The sequence below is a fragment of the Scyliorhinus torazame genome, unplaced genomic scaffold (assembly GCF_047496885.1).
Source record: "Scyliorhinus torazame isolate Kashiwa2021f unplaced genomic scaffold, sScyTor2.1 scaffold_343, whole genome shotgun sequence".
Taxonomy (NCBI): Eukaryota; Metazoa; Chordata; class Chondrichthyes; order Carcharhiniformes; family Scyliorhinidae; genus Scyliorhinus; species Scyliorhinus torazame.
The window spans coordinates 27,670-35,973 of record NW_027308070.1 but is presented as its reverse complement, the minus strand read 5'-3'; positions in this window follow the sequence as shown (position 1 = coordinate 35,973).

Sequence of the window (8,304 nt, the reverse complement as noted above, 5' to 3'; positions counted from 1 at the left end):
GTCCCGTCTCCTCCTGGCGTCAGCGCGCTGTCCCAGTACCGTCTCCTCCTGGCGTCAGCGCGCTGTCCCAGTACCGTCTCCTCCTGGCGTCAGCGCGCTGTCCCAGTCCCGTCTCCTCCTGACGTCAGCGCGCCGTCCCAGTCCCGTCTCCTCCTGACGTCAGCGCGCTGTCCCAGTACCGCCTCCTCCTGACGTCAGCGCGCTGTCCCAGTACCGTCTCCTCCTGCCGTCAGCGCGCTGTCCCAGTACCGTCTCCTCCTGACGCCAGCGCGCTGTCCCAGTACCGTCTCCTCCTGACGTCAGCGCGCTGTCCCAGGACCGTCTCCTCCTGACGTCAGTGCGCTGTCCCAGTCCCGTCTCCTCCTGACGTCAGCGCCCTGTCCCAGTACCGTCTCCTCCTGACGTCAGCGCCCTGTCCCAGTACCGTCTCCTCCTGTGACGTCAGCGCGCTGTCACAGTACCGTCTCCTCCTGACGTCAGCGCGCTGTCCCAGTACCGTCTCCTCCTGGCGTCAGCGCCCTGTCCCAGTACCGTCTCCTCCTGACGTCAGCGCGCTGTCCCAGTACCGTCTCCTCCTGACGTCAGCGCCCTGTCCCAGTCCCGTCTCCTGACGTCAGCGCGCTGTCCCAGTACCGTCTCCTCCTGGCTTCAGCGCGCTGTCCCAGTACCGTCTCCTCCTGGCTTCAGCGCGCTGTCCCAGTACCGTCTCCTCCTGACGTCAGCACGCTGTCCCAGTACCGTCTCCTCCTGACGTCAGCGCGCTCTCCCAGTCCCGCCTCCTCCTGACGTCAGTGCGCTGTCCCAGTCCCGTCTCCTCCTGACCTCAGCGCGCTGTCCCAGTACCGTCTCCTCCTGACGTCAGCCCTCTGTCCCAGTCCCGTCTCCTCCTGACCTCAGCGCGCTGTCCCAGTCCCGTCTCCTCCTGACGTCAGCGCTCTGTCCCAGTCCCGTCTCCTCCTGACCTCAGCGCGCTGTCCCAGTACCGTCTCCTCCTGCCGTCAGCGCTCTGTCCCAGTACCGTCTCCTCCTGACGTCAGCGCGCTGTCCCAGTCCCGTCTCCTCCTGACGTCAGCGCGCTGTCCCAGTCCCGTCTCCTCCTGACGTCAGCGCGCTGTCCCAGTACCGTCTCCTCCTTACGTCAGCGCGCTGTCCCAGTCCCGTCTCCTCCTTACTTCAGCGCGCTGTCCCAGTACCGTCTCCTCCTGACGTCAGCGCGCTGTCCCAGTACCGTCTCCTCCTGACGTCAGCGCGCTGTCCCAGTACCGTCTCCTCCTGACGTCAGCGCGCTGTCCCAGTACCGTCTCCTCCTGACGTCAGCGTTCTGACCCAGTACCGTCTCCTCCTGACGTCAGCGCGCTGTCCCAGTACCGTCTCCTCCTTACGTCAGCGCGCTGTCCCAGTACCGTCTCCTCCTGACGTCAGCGTTCTGACCCAGTACCGTCTCCTCCTGACGTCAGTGCGCTGTCCCAGTACCGTCTCCTCCTGACGTCAGCGCCCTGTCCCAGTACCGTCTCCTCCTGACGTCAGCGCTCTGTCCCAGCACCGTCTCCTCCTGACGTCAGTGCGCTGTCCCAGTACCGTCTCCTCCTGACGTCAGCGCGCTGTCCCAGTACCGTCTCCTCCTGACGTCACCTCGCTGTCCCAGTACCGTCTCCTCCTGACGTCAGCGCGCTGTCCCAGTACCGTCTCCTCCTGACGTCAGCAGGCTGTCCCAGTCCCGTCTCCTCCTGATGTCAGCGCGCTGTCCCAGTACCGTCTCCTCCTGACGTCAGCGCGCTGTCCCAGTAACGTCTCCTCCTGACGTCAGCGCGCTGTCCCAGTCCCGTCTCCTCCTGACGTCAGTGCGCTGTCCCAGTCCCGTCTCCTCCTGACGTCAGCGCGCTGTCCCAGTCCCGTCTCCTCCTGACGTCAGCGCTCTGTCCCAGTACCGTCTCCTCCTGACGTCAGCGCTCTGTCCCAGTACCGTCTCCTCTTGACGTCAGCGCGCTGTCCCAGTGCCGTCTCCTCCTGACGTCAGCGCGCTGTCCCAGTCCCGCCTCCTCCTGGCGTCAGCGCTCTGTCCCAGTACCGTCTCCTTCTGACGTCAGCGCTCTGTCCCAGTACCGTCTCCTCTTGACGTCAGCGCGCTGTCCCAGTGCCGTCTCCTCCTGACGTCAGCGCGCTGTCCCAGTACCGTCTCCTCCTGGCGTCAGCGCCCTGTCCCAGTACCATCTCCTCCTGACGTCAGCGCGCTGTCCCAGTACCGTCTCCTCCTGACGTCAGCGCGCTGTCCCAGTACCGTCTCCTCCTGACGTCAGCGCGCTGTCCCAGTACCGTCTCCTCCTGACGTCAGCGCGCTCTCCCAGTACCGTCTCCTCCTGACGTCAGGGCGCTGTCCCAGTCCCGTCTCCTCCTGACGTCAGGGCGCTGCCCCAGTACCGTCACCTCCTGACGTCAGCGCGCTGTCCCAGTCCCGTCTCCTCCTGACGTCAGCGCGCTGTCCCAGTACCGTCTCCTCCTGACGTCAGCGCGCTGTCCCAGTACCGTCTCCTCCTGACGTCAGCGCGCTGTCCCTGTACCGTCTCCTCCTGACGTCAGCGCCCTGTCCCAGTACCGTCTCCTCCTGACGTCAGCGCCCTGTCCCAGTACCGTCTCCTCCTGACGTCAGCGCCCTGTCCCAGTCCCGTCTCCTCCTGACGTCACGCGCTGTCTCAGTACCGTCTCCTCCTGACGTCAGTGCGCTGTCCCTGTACCGTCTCCTCCTGACGTCAGCGCGCTCTCCCAGTCCCGCCTCCTCCTGACGTCAGTGCGCTGTCCCAGTCCCGTCTCCTCCTGACCTCAGCGCGCTGTCCCAGTACCGTCTCCTCCTGACGTCAGCCCTCTGTCCCAGTCCCGTCTCCTCCTGACGTCAGTGCGCTGTCCCATTCCCGTCTCCTCCTGACGTCAGCGCGCTGTCCCAGTCCCGTCTCCTCCTGACGTCAGGGCGCTGTCCCAGTACCGTCACCTCCTGACGTCAGCGCGCTGTCCCAGTACCGTCTCCTCCTGGCGTCAGCGCCCTGTCCCAGTACGGTCTCCTCCTGACGTCAGCGCGCTGTCCCAGTACCGTCTCCTCCTGGCGTCAGCGCCCTGTCCCAGTACCGTCTCCTCCTGACGTCAGCGCGCTGTCCCAGTACCGTCTCCTCCTGACGTCAGCGCGCTGTCCCAGTACCGTCTCCTCCTGGCGTCAGCGCGCTGTCCCAGTCCCGTCTCCTCCTGGCGTCAGCGCGCTGTCCCAGTCCCGTCTCCTCCTGACGTCAGCGCGCTGTCCCAGTACCGTCTCCTCCTGACGTCAGCGCGCTGTCCCAGTACCGTCTCCTCCTGACGTCAGCGCGCTGTCCCTGTACCGTCTCCTCCTGACGTCAGCGCCCTGCCCTAGTGCCGTCTCCTCCTGACGTCAGCGCGCTGCCCTAGTGCCGTCTCCTCCTGACGTCAGCGCGCTGTCCCAGTCCCGCCTCCTCCTGACGTCAGCGCGCTGTCCCAGTCCCGTCTCCTCCTGGCGCGCTGTCCCAGTACCGTCTCCTCCTGACGTCAGGGCGCTGTCCCAGTACCTTCTCCTCCTGTCGTCAGCGCGCTGTCCCAGTACCGTCTCCTCCTGACGTCAGCGCGCTGCCCCAGTACCGTCTCCTCCTGCCGTCAGCGCGCTGTCCCAGTACCGTCTCCTCCGGACGTCAGTGCGCTGTCCCAGTACCTTTTTCTCCTGACGTCAGCGCGCTGTCCCAGTACCGTCTCCTCCTGACGTCAGCGCTCTGTCCCAGTACCGTCTCCTCCTGCCGTCAGCGCTCTGTCCCAGTACCGTCTCCTCCAGCCGTCAGCGTTCCGCACCTTTGGGGCGGCGCGATGCCCGTCTGATTGGCGCCGTTTTGGGCACCAGTCGGCGGACATCGCGCCGTTTCGGGAGAATTTCGCCCCAGAATTTAACTCCTCTCTCCAAAACATCTCCAAAAACTGCCTCTCTAAAACAAATTGGCTCCACCCAACAATAACCACACCTCCCCAGCTGAAAAACAAACGTGGCACGATTCTCCGTCCCGCCGCACCATTTTTCTGATAGCGAGATTCTCCATCCCGCCAGCCGGCCAATGGGATTTTCACTATGGGCAGCCCCATGCCATCGGGAAATCCCCGAGCGTGGGTGCGCTGCTGGCGTAACGGAGAATCCCGACAGCGCAGAATCCACCCCTGTAGAGTCCAGCAGGCTGCAACAGCACATTAACTCCCCAGGGACTCCCCAGTCAAACCACAGTCCACTAGCCCAGATTGAATAACAAATCCCTTTGTCAATTTCACCTTCTGGCTGTTAAAAGCACCCAGGCGCTGCAAAACAGAATTCTTAAAAAAAACATGGCCACTTCAGTCAAACACACTCTCACTCCACTAACCCTTAAATTGCCCAACACCTAGAATCCAGCATTCCTAAAGTCTTCCAGTCATCGGAGTTGCTCGTAGTCAACAGGAAGCTGCACAGTCTTAAAACCATCATAATGTTATCAACAAAGCATTAGGCGGAAAGTGTTCTGGTAAGCTTTGACAAGGTAGCAAATGTAACCCCAATATTTAAGAAAGGGGGGAGAGAGAAAAGGGGGAGCTGCAACCCAGTTAGCCGTACATCAGTAGTGGGGAAAATGCTAGAACCTGTTACAAAGGATGTGATAACCTAGAAAGTAAGAGTAGGATTGGGCTCCACAAGGATTTACTTTATTAAATTAATTTAGAGTATCCAATTTTTTTTGGCAATTTAGCGTGGCCAATCCACCTACCCTCACATTGTTTTGGGGGGGTGAGACCCACGCAGACACGGGGAGAATGTGCAAACCCCACACGGACAGTAACCCGGGGCCGGGATTGAACCCGGGTCCTCGGCGCCGTGAGGCCGCGGTGCTAACCACTGAGCCACCGTGCTGCCCTTCCCCAAGGATTTATGAAAGGGAAATCATGTTTGACAAACCTGTTGGAGTTTACTGAGAATGTTACTGACAGAATAGATAAGGGGGAACCAGTGGATGTGATGTATTTAGATTTTCAGAAGGTTTGCGATAAGGTCCCACGCAGGAGGTTAGTAAACAAAATCAGAGCGCATGGGATTGGGAAATATAGTGGCACGGATTGAGGATTGGTTAATGGACAGAAAACAGAGAGTAGGAATAGAACATAGAACATACAGTGCAGAAGGAGGCCATTCGGCCCATCGAGTCTGCACCGACCCACTTAAGCCCTCACTTCCACCCTATCCCCGTAACCCAATAATCCCTCCTAACCTTTTTGGTCACTAAGGGCAATTTAGCATGGCCAATCCTCCTAACCTGCACATCTTTGGACTGTGGGAGGAAACCGGAGCACCCGGAGGAAACCCACGCACACACGGGGAGGATGTGCAGACTCCACACAGACAGTGACCCAAGCCGGAATCGAACCTGGGACCCTGGCGCCAGGAATAAATGGATCATTCTCAGGGTGGCACTGAAACGGGTCATTCTCAGGCTGTGACTAGTGGGGGTAACGCAAGGAGCGGGCTGGGGCCGGTACAGGAATTGAACCCGCGCTGCTGGTCGTGTTCTGCATCACAAGCCAGCTGTTTGGCCCACTGTGCTAAACCAGCCCCAGGCGGGAATGTGAGTCATGAGGAGGATGCAAGGAGGCTTCCGGGGGATTTAGACTGAGCGAGTGGGCAGGAACGTGGCAGATGGAATATAAAGTCAGGCAAAGTACTTGCATCAGTATTCACCAAAGAGAAGGAATTGGTAGATGTTGAGTGCGTAGATAGCCTGGGTCACATTGAGATTCAAAAAGACGAGGTGTTGGGCGTCTTAAAAAATATTAAGGTAGATAAATCCCCAGGGCCTGATGGGATCTACCCCAGAATACTGAAGGAGGCTGGAGAGGAAATTGCTGAGGCCTTGACAGAAATCTTTGGATCCTCACTGTCTTCAGGTGATGTCCCGGAGGACTGGAGAATAGCCAATGTTGTTCCTCTGTTTAAGAAGGGTAGCAAGGATAATCCAGGGAACTACAGGCCGGTGAGCCTTACTTCAGTGGTAGGGAAATTACTGGAGAGAATTCTTCGAGACAGGATCTACTCCCATTTGGAAGCAAATGGACGTATTAGTGAGAGGCAGCATGGTTTTGTGAAGGGGAGGTCGTGTCTCACTAACTTGATCGAGTTTTTCGAGGAGGTCACAAAGATGATTGATGCAGGTAGGGCAGTGGATGTTGTCTATATGGACTTCAGTAAGGCCTTTGACAAGGTCCCTCATGGTAGACTAGTACAAAAGGTGAAGTCACACAGGATCAGGGGTGAGCTGGCAAGGTGGATACAGAACTGGCTAGGTCATAGAAGGCAGAGAGTAGCAATGGAAGGATGCTTTTCTAATTGGAGGGCTGTGACCAGTGGTGTTCCGCAGGGATCAGTGCTGGGACCTTTGCTGTTTGGAGTATATATAAATGATTTGGAGGAAAATGTAACTGGTCTGATTAGTAAGTTTGCAGACGACACAAAGGTTAGTGGAATTGCGGATAGCGATGAGGACTGTCAGAGGATACAGCAGGATTTAGAGAGAGATGACAGTTGGAGTTTAATCCGGACAAATGTGAGGTAATGCATTTTGGAAGGTCTAATGCAGGTAGGGAATACACAGTGAATGGTAGAACCCTCAAGAGTATTGAAAGTCAGAGAGATCTAGGAGTACAGGTCCACAGGTCACTGAAAGGGGCAACACAGGTGGAGAAGGTAGTCAAGAAGGCATACGGCATGCTTGCCTTCATTGGCCGGGGTATTGAGTATAAGAATTGGCAAGTCATGTTGCAGCTGTATAGAACCTTAGTTAGGCCACACTTGGAGTATAGTGTTCAATTCTGGTCGCCACACTACCAGAAGGATGTGGAGGCTTTAGAGAGGGTGCAGAAGAGATTTACCAGAATGTTGCCTGGTATGGAGGGCATTAGCTATGAGGAGCGGTTGAATAAACTCGGTTTGTTCTCACTGGAACGACGGAGGTTGAGGGGCGACCTGATAGAGGTCTACAAAATTATGAGGGGCATAGACAGAGTGGATAGTCAGAGGCTTTTCCCCAGGGTTGAGGGGTCAATTACTAGGGGACATAGGTTTAAGGTGAGAGGGACAAGGTTTAGAGTAGATGTACGAGGCAAGTTTTTTACGCAGAGGGTAGCGGGTGCCTGGAACTCGCTACCGGAGGAGGTGGTGGAAGCAGGGACGATAAGTGACATTTAAGGGGCATCTTGACAAATACATGAATAGGATGGGAATAGAGGGATACGGACCCAGGAAGTGTAGAAGATTGTAGTTTAGTCGGGCAGCATGGTCGGCACGGCTTGGAGGGCCGAAGGGCCTGTTCCTGTGCTGTACATTTCTTTGTTCTTTGTTCTTTTGTTAAATGTTAAGAGATTGAGAAACCTGGATGGGCTTATTCAGGTGTCCCTGAAAGCTAACAGCCGGGTGCAGAAAGCAACAGAAGGGAAGGCAAGTGATGGGTTTGCCTTTACTGCAAGGGGTGTTGAGTCCAGGGGTAAAGCTGCAAGTGAGTGAACACCTGGTGAGATTGCATCTGGAGCATTGGGTACAATCAGAGTCTCCTTATTTAAGGAAGGATATTCTGGCCACAGAGGGAGTGCAATGGAGGTTCACCAGCGATGGCGGGGTTACCCTGTAAGGAAATATTGAGGCGACTGGACCTGTACCCCTAGAGTTTAGAATAATGAGAGGTTATCTCACTGAAACATGCAAACGTCTTTGCAGGAAGGGTGTTTTCCTTTGGTTCCGAGTTCCTACATTCATACATGACGTTTACAGACGATGTGCAACATGCAAGACTTCAGTTGCAAAGCTTTCTGACATTTATAAGGCAAGGGAGATTTTGCATTAATTACTTCTCAAAGTTGAGCAGTGCCGAGTTCTCCCCGGTGCCCTGGCCAATATTTATCCCCCAATCGACATCACAAGAATAGACGATCTGCTCATTCCCTCGTTGCTGTTTCTGGGATCTTGCTGTGCATGCATTAGCCGCTGCGTTCCCTCCATTGCAGCAGTGATTGCCGCCTCGTTGGCTGCACAGCGCGCGGGGACATCTGGCGGGCTGTGAAAGGCGCCGTATGAGGGCAAGGTTTTATTTCTTATCCGCGCACATATCAGATTCAATCCCCGCTTTGGGTTGTGTTCGCTGATCACTGGGATTGGCCCCTATCCATCCACCATCCTCACCCAGGCGCACGTTATCGAGTCATGATCACATTGCTACTTGTGGAATATTGCTGTGCGCAGAATGACGACCGCAT